Source organism: Dendrobates tinctorius, unplaced genomic scaffold, assembly GCF_039654945.1.
Source record: "Dendrobates tinctorius isolate UK_male_01 unplaced genomic scaffold, ASM3965494v1 ptg000089l, whole genome shotgun sequence".
In the NCBI taxonomy this organism is placed as follows: Eukaryota; Metazoa; Chordata; class Amphibia; order Anura; family Dendrobatidae; genus Dendrobates; species Dendrobates tinctorius.
Window position 1 is genome coordinate 19,748,628 of NW_027361757.1, and position 27,349 is coordinate 19,775,976.

At 45.3% G+C, this 27,349-nt stretch overlaps 1 long non-coding RNA gene across 2 annotated transcripts; it reads right to left on the minus strand.

Moving 5' to 3' along the window:
* Positions 1–631: 631 nt before the first annotated feature.
* LOC141098254 (uncharacterized) lies at positions 632–27,349 on the minus strand. Of its 2 annotated transcripts, XR_012234190.1 has the most exons (3): positions 27,187–27,349; positions 25,102–25,192; positions 632–3,770 (listed from the first exon to the last, which is right to left on the minus strand). It is a non-coding gene; the product is annotated as an uncharacterized lncRNA (long non-coding RNA). The 2 variants fall into 2 exon arrangements; XR_012234189.1 differs by having other exon boundaries at positions 25,102–27,349.

Genomic DNA, 27,349 nt, shown 5'->3' on the forward strand with positions numbered 1-27,349 from the left:
GTTATAGCTTTTGCATATAGGCCTGGGTTGGATCCTGCTCTCTTTATTCAATTGTGATGCACCCGCCCTTGACATCCAGTATGTCATCTAAACCCACCAACAAAATGGCAGCCACCAGTGGTTGCGACACCAACGCCACCAAGAAGATGGCCGCGACCAGCGGCAGCGACATCAGCAGGGGGGATAGAAAAAACGGCCGGAGGAGCGAGGAGAAGCAGCAATGGCGTGGCCAGTGATTACGCAGTCACACAGAGTCCAATAACAATCTGTCCAACCAGCAGCAACCTGGAGAGAGATGTACGTTGATGGCTGCACCTCTGGCAATATGGCCGACGTGACGTCACAGGGTGGGGAGAAGATGGCGCTTTCAGCCGGTCACCGCAGGATCTTCAACACCGGTGTGCCCTGTGTAATCGCTGACAGAAGCTGACGAAAACCTCCCGGGAGGTTAGGGGCATGTCCAGAGAAGGCGTAGGAAGGAGTTCAGCAGCAATCCAGGGTACCAGGGCTGTGGAGTCGGTAAGCCAAACCTGCGACTCCGACTCCTCAATTTCCCTTCCATCGACTCCGACTCCACCATATATTGCTTATATTTAAGTGAAAAATTTATTGTAGTACAATGTGAACATCAGACATTTAATCACTTTTATGATACAATAATCATGACATTTAGATAGAACATAATATATATTTATTGGAATACAACTTTAGAACACAAAAAACTGTAATAAATTGTAAATATGTAATACACTATGTAATATCGATTACATATATATATATATATATATATACACACAGTATATAACACTATGTAATAAACTATGTAAGTGGCAAAAAACAGTTTTCAACAAAAACATACTAAATAAGATTTGTGCAGTCTATGAAGTTGTTCTAAGAAATAGAATTGCCTCCATCAGATCCTCCTTCATAGATTACCTAAAATCTGACCTAATAATTTTAAGGCCAGAGAACAACCTCTCTACACTAACTTGGGTTGGAGGCAAAGCCGTAACCACATGGGCAACATCTCTAACAATTTCCAAGTATAAAGGAATTGCCTCATGCACAGTCAGTTTTGATGAACGGTTGAATTTTTCTTTTTCTTTGAGAGCAAGTGAAACATTTTGCTGAAATATGGTCAATCTGCTTGCTATAGGAGACGGAGTGAAATCTTTTTCCTTGCAGCAACGCTTTGCCTGCTCCATGTCATCCAAATACTTGTCACAGTCAAACTCCTCATCTGATGAGGATGAAGATATGGCAGCAGTAGCACTGTCAGGACCCAAGTCCTCTTGCGCCTGGCAGTCCTCCTGTAGGCCACTCGTCCTAACTGCTCCCTCAGCCAGAGCTTCTTTTCCTTTAGTAAGCTGTTGATCATCAAGCAATATACCATGACTTGGGTCCACCTAAACAGCTGCCAGAAAAATTTTATTTTCCAATAGCTGTGTCTCGCTCCGTTTCATTGAAGCAGAAATGCCATCTGCGATTAAATTTCCTCTTTGGGACAGGCAAAATAGCAAGTTCTTCCACTCCCTTATGAAAATGCCAGGAGTTAAATCCTCAGCTTGTAATTTTTTAGTCACGGTAAATAGGTGATTAAGCAATTTCTTCAATTCAGCCACCTGTGTCTATTGACCTTCATTTAGGGTTATCTGAGGGTTCGCCACATCTATAAGAAACGGTTTTAGCCAGGATCAAAACTACGGGGGGGGGGGGCAGAACCTCATACTGCACACCCCAGCTGCTGCAGAACCTTATACTGCACACCCCTACACTTGAAAATAAAGCCTGCACCTTAAGATGTGGTGAATGCAGTCTATTTATTCCAACTGTCAATTGATGTTTATGTGTTACTGAAGAAGAGAAATGCCTGTCCTGGGCGTCCTTTTGGGCAGCTATGAGGTGTACCTGACTGGTGCTAAAAAAAAAGGGAGTGTTAGTCTGTGCTACCCAGCTTTCATTCTTTTTGGTACAGATAAGATATAGATAGACAGATATGGATAAATGGATAGAGCAGATTTCTAATCTGCTTTTGCTATTGAAAACATTATCTATGAGCTCAAAAACCTTTCAGATGATGTGGTTTTTTAAAAAGCTGATCTGCTTTTGCAGCTGAAAAACGTATCCTCAAAAAACGCAGCAAAAACGCTGTGTGTGAATGTAGCCTTAGATCAGGAATAGAACAGCCATTTATAGGACATTTCATAGCTTTCCCAAATTCCTATGAAAAAATATTCAGCACATTCTGCATTGAACTACTGTACCAAATTTATTATATATTTTAGGAGTCAGGTCCATTTTATACCGACTCCACCAAAATGAGCTCCGACTCCACAGCCCTGCAGGGTAAAACAGGTATAACGGCTGCGTACCACAGTGACGTCACAGGGAGGAGGATTAATGCAGGAGCGATGCAGCCGTGACAGGATCTTTGGAGCCGGTGTGTATAAATGAGGTCCACAGATGGCGAAAACCCCCCGGTCAGGTTAGCAAGGGGCAAGCCCAAAGAAGCCCAGCAGGGGTGTTTTGAAAGAAAGATCCACAATTGAAAAATCAGTATTAATAAGTATAGACCGCATTGCTATGGTAACTAGCCGTCAGTAATGCAACCTATGCGAGTATGTCTGGCTATAGGATAAAACAAACTCCAGGCAAGAAAAAAGAAATCCTTTATGTTAAGAAGGACTATAAAATTAAAAATAAAGAATTATATGGAAGTAATCACCTCAGAGCAAAAATGGATTAAAAAATGCCAGAAAGTTATATAATTGTATGTAATAAAAATAAATAAAAAAAAATATTTTAAAAGGAAAAATTGTGTTCTTGAAATTTATTTTACCTCAGAAAGCAAGATGTCACAGGGGCCAACCGTCAACTGACGCCATTTTAACAGGCCACAGTCTTCAAATCCGGATAAAATATCGCAGGATTATCCGAATCAGGCGAAAAACATCTCAAAATGTGCAGAATAAATTTCTGAATAAAAATAAATTTGAATGTGAATAAAAATTTTCAAAAAAAAGGTTGCCTTGTAAGTAGCGTAAGAGGGTTACCTCAGGAGCTCGCACAAAGTGTGACCTACATCGCCTGCGCCTAGGCCACAAGCATGTTTCCCCACTTCCAATTAGGTGGCCCCCATTGCATAAAACAGTATTTAGCTGCAGACTATTTTTTGGCACAGAGGTTTGTTTTAAGACTCTAAAACTATAAATCTGTTATCGAGCTCCTTCCCGATCACATAATGTGCGCAGCTCTGCTCCTCTCTCTGTGTACAATGTGTAATGTGAATGTATTGTGCTCTGGGAACTGTATACGGGGTACAAAGAATGATACTTGCCACAAGATGACCGGTAAAGATGATGGAATCCAACAAATCCAGCAAAAAATGAAAAAAGGGGAAATGGGGAAGGTTAGAAATGGGAAAAGGAAAGGTAAAAATACAAAATCTGGTGGCTCTGAGGCTAAAATCTCTCCCGATGCTCCTTGTAGACAAGTCGCTCCCGTCGCTCTCTCCCAACTGTCACCTGAGATTCAAATGATAACCAATAACTGCCACTCACTGCAGTCACATGACCTCTTCACTGCAGTCACATGACCTCCTCACTGCATCCAGCTCATTTCTTACATGTGGATCCTACAAGGAAAGATTTTTCCCCGATTCCCCAAGACTGGCAGTTTCCATGTCGGAATGTGCTGGTTTCTGGGCCTTAGGCTGAGGTTTATTGGCCAGACATTGTGCCTTCATGAGCTCCTGAGTCTTTTTTGGGCATCTGAAACACAACAAGAAAACACAAAATGACAAATTTGCAAAAATACTCTGCAATAAAAAATATGACAGTAATCAGCAAGTGCTGGATAACAAATACAGGGTATTTAGTTGATACGTTTTTTGCAAAAAATGTATACCAAGCCGCTTCACCACGTCACGGTAACCCTTCACGGAGCAGTCCCTATCTAATGTATTTAAAACCTGAACATGTGAACAGTGTCTAAATGGACAGGATACAGACAGGCGCCTCCTAGTATGGGCTCGTGGTGTAAGACAGCTCATTTATGTGCATGTCACACAAGAGAGGGGTGGGGTCTCCCAAACCATGCTAAGCAAGGAAAAAACAGATTAAAAACATATGTGACATGCACAAATGTGAACAAGTCGGTCGGACAGTGCTCACACCACCCACTGACTGAAACACAACAAGAAAACACAAAATGACAAATTTGCAAAAATACTCTGCAATAAAAAATATGACAGTAATCAGCAAGTGCTGGATAACAAATACAGGGTATTTAGTTGATACGTTTTTTGCAAAAAATGTATACCAAGCCACTTCACCACGTCACAGTAACCCTTCACGGAGCAGTCCCTATCTAATGTATTTAAAACCTGAACATGTGAACAGTGTCTAAATAGACAGGATAGAGACAGGCGCCTCCTACTATGGGCTCGTGGTGTAAGACAGCTCATACTAATACTAATCAGCTAATACTGAGCTGATGGAGGTTTCCCTGTTGTTATAGCAGAGTCTGGAGATTCATTAAATACTCTACAAACCACTGTGGGCCGAGTCATCATTTGTGATTTATTGAAGTCACTTTTCTTTTTTTGCCTTGTGGCATTTACTGACATTTTTTGCATCTAATTCTTCAGAATAGTGGCACATGGTCCATGAATTTGGAGCAAAAGCAACAATGTTTTTTATTGTTGTTCTTAATTGTTTTTCACCTTTTCAGCACCAAAACTCACATATCTTTTAACAAGTCTCAATTTTGGCCTTTTGTGTATTTGAGATTGAAATCTTTGGTTTAACCCCTTAATACAATACCACATTCATGTCCATAATTGTGTTGGTGATAGCTTGTGTAGAAGGTGCAGGAGCTGAGCTCTCTCCACACGTGGCAGATACTGGCTATATTATATAGCCGGAGATTGTCTCTAACAGACACGGATGAAGATAAGCTCCGGCAGCGGCTGATAATCATTTAAATTCTGCTGTCAATCTCAGAGTGCGGCATTTAAATGGAACGAATGCTGCTGCTGCTTCAAATTACCCTCTCCCATCGGTGCCCTGTGACATGCTCTCGGGGCACCGCTGGGTTACTATGGTAGCAGGAGCCCTACCGCAGGCCCCTATTTGCTGCCATTTTGGTGCTCCTCTTGAGCTCATCTATGTGCTGAGCTTCAAAAAAGACTTTACACCATATACTAATAGTATAAGAGATCAGACAATCACAGGTCCAAGTGTCCTAATAGGACTAACAAAGTGAAAAGTAAAAAAAAAAAAGAATAAAAAAAGATAATAAAAGTTAAAATCATCCACATTTTCCTCCAATCAAAATAAATAAAAAATGTGAAAAAATAAACATCTGTTTTATTATTTCTAAACAGTTTTTTAGTGATTCCTTCGTATCCCCATTCATACTGCACCCACATCACAAATGATACACCATTTGAAAGGTAAACTTGCCCCCTTCAGCAAGAAAATAGCCAAACAAACCACACATCCACGATTTGATCACAAAATACAATTTAAACATTACATTTCATAAACCTGCTGCAGTAAGGAAAAATGACCTGCAGGTGGCACCACAGTACCCCAATGCACACTACCAACACATTTATATACATGCACTGCTTTTTCATTGATTACTTCGCCCCACACACACGATACACCATTTGAAAGGTAAACTTTCTTCCCTAAGCAGGAAAACAGCCAAACAAACCACACATCCACGATTTTATCACTAAATGCAGTTTAAACATTAATTTTCATAAACCTGCAGAAAGACACAATGACCTGCAGGTGGCACCTCAAACGGAAGACATTTTTTGGCCTCTGCTTATAAAAACAATTTACTGTATTACCAATCTACATATATAAATACCTGTCTGTGTTCATCAGCTCATGAAATATATTTACATTTGACCGGCTTGCTTTTTCTGAAATTGCCCACGCCCCTGACGACCAATGTGTGAAAATATTGCACAGGCCAAGCTACTATGAGGTATTGCCAAATTCATAAAAGACTGATCTATTGCAAAATTAATTATCCCGTTCGGTAAAAGCCGTAATGAGAAAACAATTACAATATTAGAAATGTGGGGTTTGTTTTGTCACCAGTAAAAAAATGCAACTAGATAGGCATTTCCTGAAGGAAATACATGGTGCTTGAACAGCGCTGCTAGCTTTACAGCAGTGTATCAGGTGTCGACTGTAAGAAAGTAAAGTTAGAATATGAATGTTGTGTATAGCCACTTTGGCACATTCGGCACCTCGGTAGCCACTTTGGCCACTTCGTAGCCACTTTGGTACATTCGGCACCTCGATAGCCACTTTGGCCACTTGGTAGCCACTTTGGCCACTTGGTAGCCACTTTAGCACATTTGGCACCTCAGTAGCCACTTTGGCCACTTGGTAGCCACTTTGGCACATTCGGCACCTCGGTAGCCACTTTGGCCACTTGGGCACATTCAGCATCTCTGTAGCCACTTTGGCCACTTGGTAGCCAATTTGGCACATTCGGCACCTCGGTAGCCACTTTGGCATATTTGGCACCTCAGTAGCCACTTTGGCACATTCGGCACCTCTGTAGCCACTTTGGCCACTTGGTAGCCAATTTGGCACATTCGGCACCTCGGTAGCCACTTTGGCATATTTGGCACCTCAGTAGCCGCTTTGGCCACTTGGTAGCCACTTTGGCACATTCGGCACCTCTGTAGCCACTTTGGCCACTTGATAGCCACTTGGGCACATTCGGCCCCTCGGTAGCCACTTGGGCACATTCGGCACCTCGGTAGCCACTTGGGCACATTCAGCACTTCTGTAGCCACTTTGGCCACTTGGTAGCCAATTTGGCACATTCGGCACCTCGGTAGCCACTTTGGCATATTTAGCACCTCAGTAGCCGCTTTGGCCACTTGGTAGCCACTTGGGCACATTCGGCCCCTCGGTAGCCACTTGGCCACTTGGTAGCCACTTGGGCACATTTGGCACCTCAGGAGCCACTTTGGCCACTTGGTAGCCACTTCGGCACATTCGGCACCCGGTAGCCACTTTGGCACATTCAGCACCTTGGTAGCCACTTTGGCCGCTTGGTAGCCACTATAGCCATGTTGACATATGCTGCCACTTTGCCTTGGGGGCCACTTTGGCGCTCCGGGCCCCTCAGGGGCCACTTTGGCACACTGGGCTTCTAAAGCCACTTTGGCATCCGACTGCAGTGATGGCAAACCTTGGCACTCCAGCTGTTGGAGAACTACAACTCCCAGCATGCCTCAGCTGCTGCAGGTAACATAGTAACAAAGTTATTAAGGTTGAAGGAAGACTTTAAATCCATCTAGTTCAACCCATATCCTATCCTAACTTGCCCTAACATGTTGATCCAGAGGAAGGCAAAAAAAAACCATGTGGCAAACAGTAAGCTTCACATTGGGGAAAAAAATTCCTTCCCGACTCTACATACGGCAATCAGACTAGCTCCCTGGATCAACGCAATATCAAGGAAACTAGTGTATATACCCTGTAATGTTATACTTTTCAAGAAAGGCATCCAGTCCCTTCTTAAATTTTATTAGAGAATCACTCATTACAACATCATATGGCAGAGAGTTCCATAGCCTCACTGCTCTTACAGTAAAGAATCCGCGTCTGTGAGTATGCTTAAACCTTCTTTCCTCCAGACGTAGAGGATGCCCCCTTGTCCCAGTCACAGGTCTAAGAGTAAAAAGATCATTAGAAAGGTCTTTGTATTGTCCCCGCATATATTTATACATTGTAATAAGATCACCCCTGAGCCTTCGATTTTCCAAACTAAATAACCCCAAGTGTAATAACCTGTCTTGGTATTGCAGACCCCCCAGTTCCCTAAAAACCTTGGTCACTCTTCTCTGCACCCACTCCAGTTCAGCTATGTCTTTCTTAAACACCGGAGACCAGAACTGCACACAGCATTCTAAGTGTGGTCGCACTAGTGACTTATATAGAGGTAAAATTATGTTCTCCTCATGAGCATCTATGCCTCTTTTAATGCATCCCATTATTTTATTTGCCTTTGCAGCAGCTGCATGACTCTGGCCACTAAATGTAAGTTTGTCGTCCACCCATAAACCTAGGTCTTTTTCAATGACAGTTTTGCCCAGTGTTTTACAATTAAGCACATAATTATACATCTTGTTCGTTCTACCCAAGTGCATGACCTTACATTTATCCCCATTAAAGCTCATTTGCCATTTATCAGCCCAAGCTTCTAGTTTACATAAATCCTCCTGTAATATAAAATTGTCCTCCACTGTATTGATAACCCTGCAGAGTTTAGTGTCATCTGCAAATATTGAAATTCTACTCTCTATGCCCCCTACAAGATCATTAATATGTTAAAAAGAAGCGGGCCCAAAACTGACCCCTGTGGTACCCTACTGCTAACCATGACCCGGTCCGAGTGTGCTCCATTAATAACCACCCTTTGTTTCCTATCCCTGACCAAGCTCTTAACCCACCTACACATATTTTCCCCTATCCCCATTGTTCTCATTTTATGTATCAACCTTTTGTGTGGCACCGTATCAAAAGCTTTTGAAAAGTCCATGTACACCACGTCCACTGCATTCCCTTGGTCCAGTCCTGAACTTACCTCTTCATAAAAGTTTATCAGATTAGTCTGACAGGAACGGTCCCTTGTAAACCCATGTTGATATTGGGTCATGAGGTTATTCTTCTCCAGATACTCCAGTATAGTATCTCGTAGAAAACCCTCCAGGATTTCATCCACAGTTGAGGTTAAACTTAATGGCCTATAATTTCCAAGTTCAGTTTTTGCCCCCTTTTTGAATATTGGCACCACATTTGCTATACGCCAGTCCTGTGGTACAGACCCTGTTATTATGGAATCTTTAAAGATTAAAAATAATGGTCTATGACTGTGCTTAATTCCTGCAGTACTCGGGGGTGTATCCCATCTGGGCCCGGGGATTTGTCAATTATAGTGATTTTTAGACGCCGCCGTACTTCCTGCTGGGTTAAGCAGGTGACATTTAATGGAGAATTTTTATCCCTGATAACGTTATCCGTTATGGGATTTTCTTGTGTAAATACTGTTGAAAAAAGTCATTTAGCATATTGGCTTTTTCCTCATCCTCATCCACCATTTCACCCAGACTATTTTTAGGGGACCAACACTATCATTTTTTAGCTTCTTACTATTTATGTAGTTAAAGAATATTTTGTGATTATTTTTGCTTTCTCTGGCAATGAGTCTCTCTGTCTCAATCTTTGCTGTCTTGATTTGCTTTTTACAGAATTTATTTAATCTTCTGTATTTATTTAATGCCTCATCACTACCTACTTGCTTTAATTCTCTAAATGCTTTATTTTTGTCACTTATTGCGCCCCTTACAGCTCTATTTAGCCATAGTGGTTTCCTCCTATTTCTAGCATGTTTATTCCCATACAGTATATATTGTGCACAGGTCCTATTCAGGATGCTAATAAACGTCTCCCATTTTCTTTGTGTATTTTTATGTCTCAGGATATCGTCCCAGTTAATTGCACCAAGATCATCTCTCATCCGTTGGAAATTTGCTTTCCTGAAGTTTAGTGTCCTTGTAACCCCTCTACTACACATCTTATTAAAGGATACATGAAAACTTATTAATTTGTGATCACTATTACCCAAGTGACCCTCAACCCTTATATTCGATATGCGGTCTGGCCTGTTGGTTAATATTAGGTCTAGCAGTGCCCCCCCTCTTGTAGGGTCCTGAACCAGTTGTGAAAGGTAATTGTCTCTCATAGTTGTCAAAAACCTATCACCTTTGCTGGAACTGCAGGTTTCGGTTCCCCAATGTATTTCAGGGTAGTTGAAGTCCCCCATAATAATGACTTCTCCTTGAGTCGCCGCTTCATCTATTTGCTTTATGAGGATATTCTCTGTTGCCTCCATTATTTTTGGAGACTTATAACAAACCCCTATCAGTAATTTATTATTTTTTCCCCCTCCCCTTATCTCCACCCACAGGGACTCTACATTTTCATTAGATTCATATATATTATCACAAAGGATGGGTTTTAAGGATGATTTTACATATAAACACACACCTCCCCCTCGCTTATTTGTTGCAAGGGCATGCTGGGAGTTGTAGTTTTACAACAGCTGGAGTGCCAAGGTTAGCCATCACTGGGTGGGGCTTCTCAGAAGCCATTGGCGTGCTGCGCCTTTAAGACCTTGAATCAGCGATCTATCAGCTTCTATTAGCTAATACGGGTCATGTGTGAAAGCTGCATTTGCATAGCTGCCATCTTTGTAAGGTCACTGCACCTGCACTGTGGCTTCAATCCATTTTAGTTGGGGGTCATGGAAAGGTTGCCATTAATTCCTATGGGAAAATTTTTGCTTAAAATGCGATTTTTTTAAATACTACAAATAGGATCAACTCCAAAAATACATAGCACACCTGTCCCCACCGAGGGCTTCGAAACGCCGCCTGAACGGGGTCTCTGCGCCGAGCGGTTCGGGCCGCATTAATTGCAGAAAACGCGGAGAAGTAGAACTAGATGTGTATTTCCTGAAGGAAGTACAGATAGTGCTTTGAAATGGTGCCCGGACTGCCCCTTTAAGAGAGACTTGCCTGCTGCCCCTGCAAGACTTTCAACTCAGGATCTGTTTTAACTGTGGGTGCCTCTCAGGGGCCACTTTGGCCTTTGGGCCACTCTGGGTCCGATCTGGTGGGCGGGGCCACTCTGGGTCCGATCTGGTGGGCGGGGCCACTCTGGGTCCGATCTGGTGGGCGGGGCCACTCTGGGCCCGATCTGGTGGGCGGGGCCACTCTGGGTCCGATCTGGTGGGCGGGGCCACTCTGGGTCCGATTTGGAGGCCAGGGTGGCTCAGCCTCCGATTTGTAGGCCAGGGTCGATCTGCCTCCGATTTGGAGCCTGGGGTCACTCAGCTTTCAATTTGGCGCGCTGGCCCTTTAAGACTCATTTTGGTGTATCGGCCCTTTAAGAATCACTTAGGCGCGTCAGCCGTTTAAGAGCCAGTTTGGCGCACTGGGCTTCTAAATCCACTTTGGTGCATATTCTCTCTCAGGGGCATGCGTCACGTTTTGAAGCTAGATTTGCATTTGTGCTGTGGGTTTCGCTTTAAGAGCTGATATTATGTGGCAGAAGCTCTGTCCTGGGGGTGTCATGTGAAGTTCGTAGGCGTTGGCATAGTAACTGGGTGTGCCTGCGCATATCAATGAGCTTAACTGCCATTTCAATCGCCTCAGGGCATGTTTTGACTGGCAACATTTTCCCATTGAAATGCATTGAGGAAAATGTTTTTTCAAACGCAAATTGCGCAAAAACTCCAAATCCGATCGACACAAAAATTACTTAGCACACCTCTCGTGGACGCTGGCTTCGAAACGACACCTCAATGGAGTCTGTGCGTGTAGCGGTTCGGGCCACATTAATTGCGGAAAATCGACTGAATAATAATAAGAAGTTAGCAGCGTTCGGATTACAAGATAGTGCTTTTTTCAAAGCACTATAACTAGATGTGTATTTCCTGAAGGAAGTATAGATAGTGCTTTGAAATGGTGCCCGGGCTGCCCCTTTAAGAGAGACTTGCCTGCTGCCCCTGCAAGACTTTTAACTCAGGATCCGTTTTAACTGTGAGTGCCTCTCAGGGGCCACTTTGGCCTGTGGGGCCCCTCAGGGTCTGATTTGGTGGGTGGGGCCACTCAGGATCCGATTCGGTGGCCTGGGCTCCACAGGGCTTGAGTTTGGTGGGCGGGGCCCCTCTGGGTCCCAGTTTGGTGGGCGGGGCCCCTCTGGGTCCCAGTTTGGTGGGCGGGGCCCCTCTGGGTCCCAGTTTGGTGGGCGGGGCCCCTCTGGGTCCCAGTTTGGTGGGCGGGGCCCCTCTGGGTCCCAGTTTGGTGGGCGGGGCCCCTCTGGGTCCCAGTTTGGTGGGCGGGGCCCCTCCGGGTCCCAGTTTGGTGGGCGGGGCCCCTCCGGGTCCCAGTTTGGTGGGCGGGGCCCCTCCGGGTCCCAGTTTGGTGGGCGGGGCCCCTCCGGGTCCCAGTTTGGTGGGCGGGGCCCCTCCGGGTCCCAGTTTGGTGGGCGGGGCCCCTCCGGGTCCCAGTTTGGTGGGCGGGGCCCCTCCGGGTCCCAGTTTGGTGGGCGGGGCCCCTCCGGGTCCCAGTTTGGTGGGCGGGGCCCCTCCGGGTCCCAGTTTGGTGGGCGGGGCCCCTCCGGGACGCTCCGAGCGGTCAACAGCTGGGAAACCCCTTGAACGCTACGAACAGGATCAGTTCGTATGGCAGAGGAAACTTTGTCTCAAAAAGCCGACCCAGGCCTCACCAAGCCCTCGCCCGAGGACTGGCGAGCATACATGACGGGGGATGTGTAGGAGGAGTCCCCGCTGTGAGTCCGGGCCGAAACCAAGGGGGCCGTCAACAAGGTTCCTAGGGGGACTGTTTCCAGGGGACATAATTAGGGGACGGACCGCAGAGACTTCTAGAAAGGTTGGGGGAGGAGCTAAAAGGGGCTGAGGACGCCAGCAGAGGGCAGTCGACAGAGCAGGAGAGAAGAAGCAAGGGAGCCAGAGCAAGGGCCTTCGCCAGAGACCAGAGAGGAGAGCAGCGACAGGAGAGACGGAAGGGAGACTCACCATGGGCAGAAGGGAAACAGCACCAAGCCATCCAGCAGAGGAACACCGACCGTCCGCCCGCACTCCCAGCGGCCGCCACCACCCGAATTCAGCCCGCGGTTGCGGCCTGTCCGCTGCCGCCCACGGCCGTCGCCACCCCACTTCAGCCCGCGGCTGCGGCCTGTCCACTGACGTCCCACTTCAGCCCGTGGCTGCAGCCGGTTTGCTGCCGCCCACGGCCGTCGCCGCTCCACTACAGCCCGCGGCCGCCTCACCTCAGCCCGCATCCTACCCACCGCTATCTGCGGTCGCCGCCACACTCCAGCTCGAGGCTTCACCGTTGCCACCTGCGGTCACCATAGCGCAGCTCTGGGCTGCGACTGCGGCCTGCCTGCAGCCACTCGAGGCCACCGCTGCCCGTTCCCATCTTGGGGCTGCGGCCTCCATTCTCCAGGCGACACCGCCTCCGCTACGCCGGGAAACTCTCCAAGAGCCTGCTGTTCCCCACCTCGCCTGGGCGTGGGAATGCCCGAAGTCTTCGCCAAACCCTCGTCGGCTGGGCCTAGTGGCTGAAACGCCGAAGCATCGCCGACCAGTACTCTGCCGGACGTCAGAGAAGATAAGTGACACATTGTAACTAAGGACCCATAGCAGGCCATACCGGTCACTATAGGGCCGCTGCCTTTGTCAGGTTAGTCGTGTTTGCATTACCAGTGTATTATTGTGTTGATCCCTGCGAGGACAATTATTGTTAGCTTGTTTGGTTGCTCAAGATAGCCCCTATAGCAGGGATGGGCAACCTCAGGCCCCAGGGCCATTTACGGCCCTTGATGACCTTTTATCAGGCCCCCAAGCAGATTCTCAGGGACCGCATTCTTGTGCAGGGAGCTGTATTTGATTGCCACAAACTAATTAATTTCTTCTTGCTCTGTTAGCACATACACACAGTGTTCACTACTGAACACTGAAGGGCATGCAATAAAAGATTACGTCCTGACACCAGTGCCAGAGTCAGGATGTAATTTGTGGGCAGAGTTTGTACGGCCCCTGAAGGATGGTATAAATATCCAAATGGCCCTTGGCAGAAAAAAAGATTCCCCACCCCTGCCCTATAGGCATCTATATATATATAAAAGTTACAGTTTAAACCGTCTCGCACCTGGTCAATGCATCCCGCATACCTGCGAGTACTACAGGCATAAAAGGCGATAAACTCATGGTGTGGCCACCATCTTCCCCTGACCTCAACCCTATAGAGCGGGGATCCCCAACTCCAGTCCTCAAGGCCCACCAACAGATCATGTTTTCAGGATTTCCTTTGTATTGCTCAAGTGAAGCAACTATCACCTGAGCAATACTAAGGAAATCCTGAAAACATGATCTGTTGGTGGGCCTTGAGGACTGGAGTTGGGAAACCCTGCTATAGAGAACCTTTGGAGTATCATCAAGCAAAAGATCTATGAGGGTGGGAGGCAGTTCACATCAAAACAGCAGCTCTGGGAGGCTATTCTGACTTCATGCAAAGAAATACAAGCAGAAATTCTCCAAAAACTCACACGTTCAATGGATGCAAGAATTGTGAAGGTGATATCAAGGAAGGGTTCTTATGTTAACATGTAACTTGGCCTGTTAGGATGTTTTGGAGTTAAATAGCTTTTTTGTTCAGTGAATGTGACCTCCTAATGCTGCAAATTCCACAAATGATCATTTTCATTTCTTTAAAACGTATCAAATGTTTAGAAATTCTACTGTGCCTAATAATTTGGAACAGTGCATTTTGAGCTTTTATTCATTTTGGAGATTATACTGTTATCATTGGGAGGTTTCTTCAATAAAATTCGATGTATACTCTAACCGGTGATGACTTTTATTAGACTGACTGTTATTTGCACCGACCACTTAGGAAAATGAGAGAAAAATATAATTTGCATAATAATTTGGAACATGGTGTACTAATGATCTGGGAGTAAAATCCCATGAGGTAGGTAATAATTTCCTCATGTTGGTGGGTAAAGTTCCTCAACGTTCCACAAACTATCTGACTAGCTCCCTTGAACTAGTTCCCTATGTTTTTATGACATCTTCAGTACATTGGGGCAGGGGGCAGCAATGGGGGACTTGGGTCTTCTATTCCGCCTTCTGCGTTTCTACAGGTCACTGATTATTCAGTGATCTGCCTCCGTTTTGAAACTTCATGCCGCCATCATTGGGTGGGTGGCGCATGCGCAGTTCCCGATTTACATGTCTGATCTCTGTGTCTTCTACAAAATGGCACTGAGTCGGCGCATACGTAGATGGAGACCTCAGCTCAGATCTTGGATCTGCGCATGCACAGATTCTGGCGCCATTTTATTGAAGACCAGATGTGGAATCTCACACTGCATTTGCACCGCTCACCGAATGATGGCAACGGCGTGAAATTTCCAAACCAAGGCAGGTCACAGGGATCTGTAGAAACACTGAAGAGCAAATGGAGGGGCCGGAGAAGACCCAACCCCTGCCTCGATGCACAGAAGTCATCAAAAGAAAACTTATTAAACAGGATTAAAAAAGAACCACTGATCGGATTCCTTCAAAAAAAATATCAATTTAATAAGTGTAATAGCGCCATTATGGCCATACCTTCACTTTATAGTGATAAGTCCAGCCCTTGCATACGACTGTACTGCCATGTTGTGAGTCTAGTGAAGAATAGCTCTGTAATTCAGATTTTACAGAAACATTTTTCTTTTCCTATCGAACATTGTTTCTTTTTCCTGAGAGCCAGTTGCAATCCACATCCACCCCGCACTGTCCCTAAGAAGTGAATGGAAATAATCACACTCTTGTTTTAACCCCTTGATGTCTGATATATTCACCTCCCCATTTGGTGTGGGCTCCGGTGATGAGCCCGCACCTTTTCCGGCCCATGATAGGGGCACATGACAGCTCATCTGATCAGCTAACAGCTGTGAGTGGAATCGAGATCCACCCGTGGCTGCTGACATGTTAAATGCCGCTGTCAAACTCTAAGGATGTGCACACGTTGCGGATTTTTCCACACGGATTTGGCTGCGGATTCCTATAATGGATGAGGTGTAAAAACGCTGCGGATTCCGCACAAAGAATTGACACGCTGCGGAAATTAAACCGCAGTAAATCTGCGCTGAATTTTCCGCAGCATGTGCACAGCAGATTTGGTTTTCCATAGGTTTACATGGTACTGTACACCACATGGAAAACTGCTGCGGATCTGCAGGGCCAAATCCGCAACGTGTGCACATACCCTAACAGCGGCATTTAACATGCACGCGCAGGAAGCGCATCATTACCTCCTCCCATCGGTGTCTGTGTCACATGACTGCGGGTCGCCGATGGGTTGGAAATGACAAACCAGGGTCAGCAGGAGACACCTGTGGTTGTTATTGCCGGATCACGATGAGCGCCGCCCAGCTGTTGGTGCTCATAGCAAGTGACCATTTCTGCTACATAGAGCAGGGTTGCAGCCCTGCTCGATGTAGTACAAACGATCAAACAACTGCAGCTTCTAGTCTCCCATGGAGACTATTGAAGTAAAAAAAATAAATATTTTTTTAACCCCTTTCCTACATTGGACGTACTATTCCGTCCATGTGACCTGGGACCTAAGTCCCAAGGACGGAATAGTACGTCTAGTGCGATCAGCTGCGCTCGCGGGGGAAGCACAGCTGATCGCGGCTGGGTGTCAGCTGATTATCACAGCTGACACCCGGCACTATGTGTCAGGGGCGGTCACGGACCGCCCCCGACATGTTAACCCCTGGCACACCGCGATCAAACACGATCGCGGTGTACCGGGGTTAAAGGGAAGCATCGGCAGGGAGGGGGCTCCCTCCGTGCTTCCCTGCGACCCCCACAGCGGCGCAATGTGCAGCGCCGCTGCGGGAGTCTCCTTTCCTGCAGCTCCCCGGATCCAATATGGCAGCGGGGACCTCCGGGGGCCTGCAGGAAGCTGGCTTCCTCACTGCCCGCAGAGCGCAGGCATGAGGAAGCCTGCAGCAGTGCCTGTGACAGATCGCTGATCTGTCACAGCGATCTGTGATGTGACAGATCAGCGATCTGTCACATGACAGTTACGTCCCCCCTGGGACATTGTAATAAAGTTAAAAAAAAAAAAGTGTAAAAATAATTTTTAAAAAAATCGCTAAATTGTAAAAAAAAATATTCCCCAATAAATTCATTTTTTGAAAATAAAAAAAGAATAAAAGTACACATATTTGGTATCGCCACATCCATAACGACCCACCCTATAAAAATGTCCCGTTAGTTAACCCCTTTAGCGAAACACGTAAAAAATAAAAAACGAAGCAAAAAAATAATGCTTTATTATCATACCACCGTACAAAAAGTGCAATAACGCGCGATCAAAAAGACGGATATAAATATCCATGGTACCGCTGAAAACGCCATCTTGTCCCACAAAATACGAGCCGCCACACAGCGTCATCAGCTAAAAAATAAAAAAGTTATAACTCGCAGAATAAAGCGATGCAAAAATAATTATTTTTATATAAAATTGTTTTCATTGCATAAATGCGCCAAAACATAAAAAAACGACATAAATGAGGTATCGCTGTAACCATACTGACCCAAAGAATAAAACCGCTTTATCAATTTTACCACACGCGGAACGGTGTAAACGCACCCCTTGAAAGAAATTCATGAAACGCTGGTTTTTGTTCATTCTGCATCCCAAAAATCAGAATAAAAAGCGATCAAAAAATGTCACGTGCCCGAAAATGGTACCAATAAAAACATCAACTCGTCACGCAAAAAATAAGACCTCACATGACTCGGTGGGTCAAAATATGGAAAAATTATAGCTCTCAAAATGTGGTGATACAGAAACTATTTTTACAATAAAAGCGTCTTTTAGCGTGTGACAGCTGCCAAACATAAAAACCGCCATAAATAGTAAATCAAACCCCCCGTTATCACCCCCTTAGTTAGGGAAAAATAATACAATTAAAAGAAAATGTATTTATTTCCATTTTCCCATTAGGGCTAGGGTTAGGGCTGAGATTAGGGTTAGGGGTGTGTTGGGGTTAGGGTTGGAGTTAGAATTGGGGGTTTCCACTGTTTGGGCACATCAGGGGCTCTCCAAACGCAACATGGCGTCTGATCTCAAGTCCAGCCAATTCTGCGTTGAAAAAGTCAAATGGTGGTCCTTCCCTTCCAAGCTCTGCCATGCGCCCAAACAGTGTTTTACCCCCCCACATATGGGGTATCAGCCTACTCAGGACAAATTGCAAAACAACTTTTGGGGTCCAACTTCTCCTGTTACCCTTAGGAAAATAAAAAATTGGGGGCAAAAATATCATTTTTGTGGAAAAAATGTTATTCTCACGCCTGGGCGTTATAAGCTTCTGTGAAGCACTGGGGGGTTCAAAGTGCTCACCACACATCTAGATAAGTTCCTTATGGGGTCTAGTTTCCAAAATGGGGTCACTTGTGGGGGGTTTCCACTGTTTAGGTACATCAGAGGCTCTCCAAAAGCAACGACACCCGCAGACCATTCCATCAAAGTCTGCATTCCAAAACGTCACTACTTCCCTTCCGAGCCCCGACGTGTGCTCATACAGTAGTTTTCTCCCACATATGGGGTATCAGCATACTCAGGACAAATTGGACAACAACTTTTGGGGTCCAATTTCTCCTGGTACCCTTGGGAAAATAAAAAAAATTGGTGACTAAAAGTTCATGTTTGTGGAAAAAATACGATTTTTTTTATTTTCAGCCCGGACGTTATAAACTTCTGTGAAGCACTGGGGGGTTCAAAGTGTTCACCACACATCTAGATAAGTTCCTTGGGGGGTCTAGTTTCCAAAATGGTGTCATTTGTGGGGGGTTTTCACTGTTTTGATACATCAGGGGCTTTCCAAACGCGACATGGTGTCCGATCTCTATTACAGCTAAAAACGTCAAATGGCCCTGCTTCCCTTCCGAGCTCTGCCATGCGCCCAAGTAGTGGTTTACCCCATGTGGGGTATCAGCGTACTCAGGACAAATTGCACAATAACTTTTAGGGTCCTGTTACCCTTGGAAAAATAAGAATTGAGGGTGAAAAGATCATTTTTGTGGAAAAAATATGATTTTTTAATTGTACGGCTGTACGTTATAAACTTCTGTGAAGCCCTTGTGGGTTCAAAGTTCTCACCACATATCTAGATAAGTTCCTTGGGGGGGTCTAGTTTCCAAAATGAGGTCACTTGTGGGGGGTTACTACTGTTTAGGTACATCAGGGGCTCTCCAAACGTGACATGGTGTCCGATCTGAATTCCAGCCAATTTTGCATTGAAAAAGTCAAACGGCGCTCCTTCCCTTCTGAGCTCTGCCATGCGCCGAAACAGTGGTTCCTCCCCACATATCAGGTATCAGCGTACTCAGGACAAACTGCATAATAACTTTTGCAGTCCAATTTCTCCTGTTACCCTTTGCAAAATAAAAAAATTGAACCTGAAGTATTTTTTTTGTGAAAAAAAGTTAAATGTTCTTTTTTTTAAATATTCAAAAAATTCCTGTGATGCACCTGAAGGGTTAATAAACTTCTTGAATGTTGTTTTGAGCACCTTAAGGGGTGCAGTTTTTAGAATGGTGTCACTTTTGGGTATTTTCTATCATATAGACCCCTCAAAATGGCTTCAAATGTGATGTGGTCCGTAAAAATAAAATGGCGTTGCAAAAATGAGAAATCGCTGGTCAACTTTTAACCCTTATAACTTCCTAACAAAAAAAAAATTTTGGTTCCAAAATTGTGCTGATGCAAAGTAAACATGTGGGAAATGTTACTTATTAAGTTTTTTATGTGCCATATCTCTGTGATTTAAGGGCACAAAAATTAAAAGTTGGAAAATTGCGAAATTTTAAAATATTTTGCCAAATTTCCATTTTTTTCACAAATAAAAGCAAGTTATTTGAATGAAATTTTACCACTAGCATGAAGTAAAATATGTCACGAGAAAACAATGTCAGAATCACCAGGATCCCTTGAAGTGTTTCAGAGTTATTACATCATAAAGGGACAATGGTCAGAATTGTAAAAATTGGCCCGGGAGTTAACGTGCAAACCACCCTTGGTAGTGAAGGGGTTAAATATAAAAATTGAAATCATCCCCCATTTTCTCCATTCAAAATAAAACAATTATTTTTTTTTTTTTAAATCTACATATATTAAAAGAATTGCCCGATCTATCAATATAAAAAAAGAATCCAATCGGTAAACGGCGTAGTGAGAAAAATGCCAGAATTACGTTTTTTTTGTCGCTGCAACATTGCAGTAAAATCCAATAACGGAAGATCAAAAGATCGTATCTGCACCAAGATGGTATCAATAAAAACGTCAGATCGGCGGGTAAAAAAATGGAGACACTATGGGTATCGGAAAATGGTGACTTTTTTTTTTTTTTTTTTTTACAAAGTTTGAATTTTTTTTTTCACCACTTCAACCCTTTAATGACCAGTGGTATTTTTTGGTTTTGCATTTTCATTTTTCCCTCCCCTTTCCAGAGCCATAACTTTTTTATTTTTCCGTCAATATGGCAATGTGAGGGCTTGTTTTTTGCGGGACGAGTTGTACTTTTGGACGACATCATTGGTTTTACAATGTCGTGTACTACAAAATGGGGAAAAAATTCCGAGTACGGTGAAATCCCAAAAAAGTGCAATCCCACACTTGTTTTTTGCTTGGCTTTTTGCTAGGTTCACAAAATGCTAAATCTGGCCTGCCATTAAGATTCTCCAGGTCATTACGAATTCATAGACACCAAACATGTCTAGGCTCTTTTTTATCTAAGTGGTGAAAAAAAATTACAAAGTTTGTTAAAAAAAACAAAATTTGCGCCATCTTCCGAGACCTGTAGCGTCCCCATTTTTCGTGATCTGGGGTTGGGTGAAGTATTATTAATTTGCGCACCGAGCTGACATTTTTAAGGATACCACTTTTGTGCAGATACATTCTTTTGATCGCCCGTTATTGCATTTCAATGCAATGTCACAGTGACCAAAAAACTTAATTCTGGCGTTTTTTTCTCGCTACGCCGTTTAGCGATCAGGTTAAGGTTTTTTTTTTTTAAATTGATAGATCAGGTGATTCTGAACGTGGCGATACCTAATATGTCTATGTGTGATTTTTTTTTTAATTGTTTTATTTTGAATGGGTCGAAAAGGGCGTGATTTAAACTTCCACTTTTTCTTTTCATGCTTCAATAGTCTCCATGGGAGGCTAGAAGCTGCCATAGCCTGATCGCTCTGCTTCTTAGAGGCGATGAGCAGATCGCCTATATGTAGCAGAATTACAGCATTGCTATGAGCACCGAGCAGCGCTCATAGCAATGCGGCATAAACAACCATAGAGGTCTCCAGGAGACCTCTGGTTGTTATGCCAACGCGTCGCTGACCCCCGATCACGTGACGGTCAAAAAGTTTTTTCTAATGTCTAATCTGTGTCTCCTCCCATTCAGTTTCATCCCATTGCTTCTAGTCTTTCCTTGTGCAAATGAGAATAAAGTTGATCCTTCTACAATGTGACAGCCCTTGAGATATTTGTAGACAGCTATTAAGTCTCCTCTCGGTCTTCTCTTCTGCAAGCTAAACATTCCCACATCCTGCAACAAGACAGGATTTGCAGACCGGTCACCATTCTGGTCGCTCTTTTCTGAACTTGCTCCAGTTTGTTGATGTCTTTTTTAAAATGTGGTGCCCAAAACTGGATGCAGTATTCCAGATGAGGTCTGACCAAAGAGGAGTAGAGGGCAATAATGACTTCACGTGATCTGGACTGTATGCTTCTGTTACTACATCCTAGAACTGCATTTGCCTTTTTTGCTGCTGCATCACACTGTTGACTCATATTCAGTCTGTGATCTATTAGTATACCCAAGTCTTTTTCACATGTGCTGTTGCTTAGCCCTATTCCTCCCATTCTGTATATGCATTTTCATTTTTATTGCCCAGATGTAGTACTTTGCATTTTTACCTGTTAAAAACCCATTCTGTTAGTTGCTGCCCACTTCTCCAGTTTATTTATATCTTTTTGAATCCTCTCTTCTCTAGTATTAGCTATCCCTCCTAGCTTTGTGTCAACAGCAAATTTAATGAGTTTACCCTCAATTCCTTCATCTAAATCATTGATAAAGATGTTGAACAATACAGGGCCCAGGACAGAGCCCTGTGGTACCCCACTTGAGACATTCTTCCAACTGGATGTGCAGCCATTTACGACCATTCATTGGACATTAAGGGGTTAAATAAAAAAGAACCTAGACATGTTTGGTGTCTATGAACTCGTAATGACCTGGAGAATCATAATGGCAGGCCAGTTTTAGCATTTAGTGAACCTAGTAATAAAGTCAAACAAAAAACAAGTGTGGGATTGCACTTTTCTTTTTTGCAATTTCACCGCACTTGGATTTTTTTTCCCATGTTCCAGCACATATATGGTAAAACTAATGGTGTCGTTCAAAAGTGCAACTTGTCCGGCAAAAAAAAGCCCTCACACGGCCATATTGGCGGAAACATCGAAGGCTTTTGTGTCTGAAATATGGACTCGGTCGTCTAAAGTTAATGTGGACGGCACCTTAAAGGGGTTGTCCAGTGAAAATAAGTTCCCACTTCTCCACAGGTTAGGTGACGACTTGCTCACTGGTGGGTCACCGAAGTGTCCGACCCGCTGGGATCAGCACTGATCGGCAGAATGGGACATTACAACATGGCACAGGCTGACACTCCACCACCGCTCGGCAGGGAAATGAATGGTGACAGCCTCCCGCTGCGCCGATCACTGACCAACACTGAGCTATGAGCCTGTGAATGGGCGAGATCTTATCGGGCACCCTGTGTGTGATCGTGACTGCTTAACCCCTGCTATGCTGAGCTGACATACAGCCTAGCTCTGCCAGGAGCACGGACCGTACAATGCAGGCTGGAAGCGGAGCGTTCACAGGGGACGAACAGCAATGCCAGAGCAGTGGGGACATCAGCCGACACCACGACCACCACGCCCTGCCCGTCACATTACTGTCCGGATGGTGTTTAGAACTCGGATACAGCCCCAACGTTCTGTCGCAAAGCCGCCTCCCTGCCGTATTCCGCGGACGTCGCTTGTATCATGGCTGACAGCTGGCAGGCTGCGTGCGACGTTTACCAGCGGGCGATCACCGCCTCCGAGGTCGAGTCCAAGACTGATCCGGAGAATGAGCCGTACCGCTCCAAGTACCGCGCCCGAGAATTACTGCGGGAGGTGCGGGCGCTGCTGGCTCCGGGGGCGGAGGAGGAGAGCGGCCGGCAGGGCGGCTCACAGGGGGACGAGGAGGAGCAGGGGCGGCTGCAGGCTGCGCGGCTGGCGGTCATTGAGTTCCGATTGGGGGTGAATCCAGGGCTGCCACTAGGAATTTTGGGGCCCCATACTGGCAAAATTTTCAGGGCCCCCTTGAGACTCCACCCCTCAAACTGTCCACAGCCCCACCGCTTTCTCTTAGAAAAATTCCACTTCTCACCAATCACACATTAACAGTTCCCATCTCCAGATCACACACATAGCCAGCAGCTCTTGTTATGACCAAAAGATTTTTTAAATCTGCCACCACAAGGTAGACTCTTTTGGCTGAGCCCTACTCTACTCTAACCTATTAAACATTTGCTAAAATATCCAATACAATTTAGGTATATTTTTTTATTTATTTTTCAATTTTTAAAATGACCAATAATATCACATCCAAAGGGACAAATACCACCACACCATGCCCAGACACCATATTACCACCACATGGTGACCAATAATACCACATACAAGGAACGAATACAGCCATACCTGTTGTGAGTTCATTTTCCCCTATCTTTCTGTCTGTGTTAGTGTTTTCATCTTGCTTCACCGTCATTATATGTTGGGGGCTGCCTTTTGCTTTGGGGTCTGCTCTGGGGCAGTTTAGATTTCCCCTTTCTTTCTTTAGGCCTATTTAATTCTCCGGCTGTGATCGAGGGGTCTAGGGCAACGTAGGAACCCCCCACGGCTACTGCTAGTTGTGTTGATAGGTTCAGGGGTCTGCAATCCGATAGCTGCCAACTTCTCTGGTTTTCTGGACTTAGCTAGCATTTCTGTTTTTGCCTCCTACGGTGACTCAATCATAACACATACCATGTCCAGACCACATATTACCACCAGTGACAGAATAATAGCACATACAAGGGACAAATACCACCACACCATGACCAGACCACATATTACCAGCACATGGTGACTGGATACTACAATACTGATCATTAATAAAAAAAACATATTACTATCACCATAAGTGCCATTATACACAGGAGATCTGTACTTAGTATGTAGTGTCTGTGTACACGTAATCAGGGCTGCCACTAGGAATTTTGGGGCCCCATACTGGCAAAATTTTCAGGGCCCCCTTGAGACTCCACCCCTCAAACTGTCCACAGCCCCACCGCTCTCTCTTAGAAAAATTCCACTTCTCACCAATCACACATTAACAGTTCCCATCTCCAGATCACACACATAGCCAGCAGCTCTTGTTATGACCAAAAGATTTTTTAAATCTGCCACCACAAGGTAGACTCTTTTGGCTGAGCCCTACTCTACTCTAACCTATTAAACATTTGCTAAAATATCCAATACAATTTAGGTATATTTTTTTATTTATTTTTCAATTTTTAAAATGACCAATAATATCACATCCAAAGGGACAAATACCACCACACCATGCCCAGACACCATATTACCACCACATGGTGACCAATAATACCACATACAAGGAACGAATACAGCCATACCTGTTGTGAGTTCATTTTCCCCTATCTTTCTGTCTTTGTTAGTGTTTTCATCTTGCTTCACCGTCATTATATGTTGGGGGCTGCCTTTTGCTTTGGGGTCTGCTCTGGGGCAGTTTAGATTTCCCCTTTCTTTCTTTAGGCCTATTTAATTCTCCGGCTGTGATCGAGGGGTCTAGGGCAACGTAGGAACCCCCCACGGCTACTGCTAGTTGTGTTGATAGGTTCAGGGGTCTGCAATCCGATAGCTGCCAACTTCTCTGGTTTTCTGGACTTAGCTAGCATTTCTGTTTTTGCCTCCTACGGTGACTCAATCATAACACATACCATGTCCAGACCACATATTACCACCAGTGACAGAATAATAGCACATACAAGGGACAAATACCACCACACCATGACCAGACCACATATTACCAGCACATGGTGACTGGATACTACAATACTGATCATTAATAAAAAAAACATATTACTATCACCATAAGTGCCATTATACACAGGAGATCTGTACTTAGTATGTAGTGTCTGTGTACACGTAATACAGTGATCACCAGTGACATTATACACAGGAACTCTGTATATAGTGTCAGTGTACAGGTAATACAGTGATCACTGGTGACATTGTACAAAGGCACTCTGTATATAGTGTATAGTGTCATTGTACAGGTAACACAAACTCACCAGTGATGTCTCTAGGTGAAGTCCTTCATCTTTGCTTTTCATCTTTCATCCAGCACAGATCGCCATCACGTCTTCCAGCCAGGGCTCGTCTCTGCAGGAAATAACACAGTTATCTAGAGCTCCACTTGCAGAACACATTACTTAATTTTTTTCCCAACTTCTACACTACACCAGATGAAGAAAAAAGGCGACATAGTGTCGCTCTGCACAGTAACAGAACCTCCCCTCATTTAAAACAGTATCCTCAAAAAAATAAAATAAATACATCATTGCAGTAATAATATCCCTTAATTAGCCCCTATGGTAATAATTTCCCCCATCCTGGCTCCAGCCATATTTTCTCTCATCCTGCCCTCATGAGTATCCATTCTGCCCCCACATGATCTCCAGATCCTGCCCCATCTGTCTACATCGTATCCATCCGGCCCCATGATCCTGCACCATGTGTCTCCCATCCTGCCCCCTCCTGTGTCTCACTGTCACATTCTGCCCCCTCCTGTGTCTCACTGTCAATTCTGCCCCCTCCTGTGTCTCACTGTCACATTCTGCCCCCGTGCCTCACATTCTGTCCCCTCCTGTTTCACTGTCACATTCTGTCCCCTGTGTCTCACTGTCACATTCTGCACCCTCCTGTGTCTCACTGTCACATTCTTCCCCTTCTTGTGTCTTACTGTCACATTATGCCCCCATGTCCATTCTGACCCCGTGTCTCACATTCTGCCCCCATGGTCATTCTGCCCCCTCATGTGTCTCACTGTCACATTCTGCCCCCTCCTGTGTCTCACTGTAACATTCTGCCCCATGTCTCACATTCTGCTCCTTCCTGTGTCTCACTGTCACATTCTGCCCCCATGTCTCACATTCTTCCCCCTCCTGTGTCTCAATGTCCCATTCTGCCCCCTCCTGTGTCTGTCACATTCTACCCCCATGTCTGCATACTGCCCCCATGTCTTGAATTCTGCCCTAACGTTCTACATTCTGCCCTCATGTCTCACATTCTGCCCCATGTCCATTCTGCCCCATGTCTCGCATTCTGCCCCCTCCTGTGTCTGTCACATTCAGCCCCCTCCTGTGTCTCACTGTCATATTCTGCCTGCCCCCATGTCTAGAATTCTGCCCCTATGTCTTGCATTCTGCCCCCATGTCTTGCATTCTGCCCCATCATGTGTGCATTCTGCCCCATCATGTGTGCATTCTGCCCCATCATGTGTGCATTCTGCACCCATGTCTTGCATTCTGCCCTCATGTCTTGCTTTCTGCCCCCATGTCTCATATTCTGCCCCCATGTCTGCATTCTGCCCCCGTCTCACATTTTGCCCCATGTCTTGCATTTTGCCCCCGTGTCTAGATATTTGGCCCTGTGTCTCCAATCCTGCCCCGTCTCCATATTTGCCCCTGTGTGTCTCCAATCCTGCGCCCTGTCTCCATATTTGCCCGTGTGTCTCCAATACTGCCCCCTGTCTCCATATTTGCCCGCGTGTCTCCAATCCTGCGCCCTGTCTCCGTATTTGCCCCTGTGCGTCTCCAATCCTGCCCCCTGTCTCCATATTTGCCCCTGTGTGACTACAATCCTGCCCGCTGTCTCCATATTTGCCCCTGTATGTCTCCAATCCTGCCCCGTCTCCACATTTGCTCTTGTGTGACTCCAATCCTGCCCCCTGTCTCCATATTTGCCCCTGTGTGTCTCCAATCCTGCCCCCCGTCTCCACATTTGCTCTTGTGTGACTCCAATCCTGCCCCGTCTCCATATTTGCCCCTGTGTGTCTCCAATCCTGCCCCCTGTCTCCACATTTGCTCCTGTGTGACTCCAATCCTGCCCCGTCTCCATATTTGCCCCTGTGTGTCTCCAATCCTGCCCGCTGTCTCCATATTTGCCCCTGTATGACTCCAATCCTGCCCCCTGTCTCCATATTTGCCCCTGTGTGTCTCCAATCCTGCCCCCTGTCTCCACATTTGCTCCTGTGTGACTCCAATCCTGCCCCCTGTCTCCATATTTGCCCCTGTGTGACTACAATCCTGCCCCCGTGTCTCAATTCTGCCAGGGATACATACCGCCCCTTTCAAAAATAAAAACTTTCTTCTTACCTGACCTCGCTCCTGCGCTGAAGATGGAGCTGATGCTGTGATGATGTGAGCTGAAAGGACCTGTGGTGACGTCATCGTCATGTGATCAGGGGGCAGAGCTGATCAATGCTGAAGGCCTGTGATAATGAAGACGTCACCACAGGTCCTTCAGCTCTTCTCTATC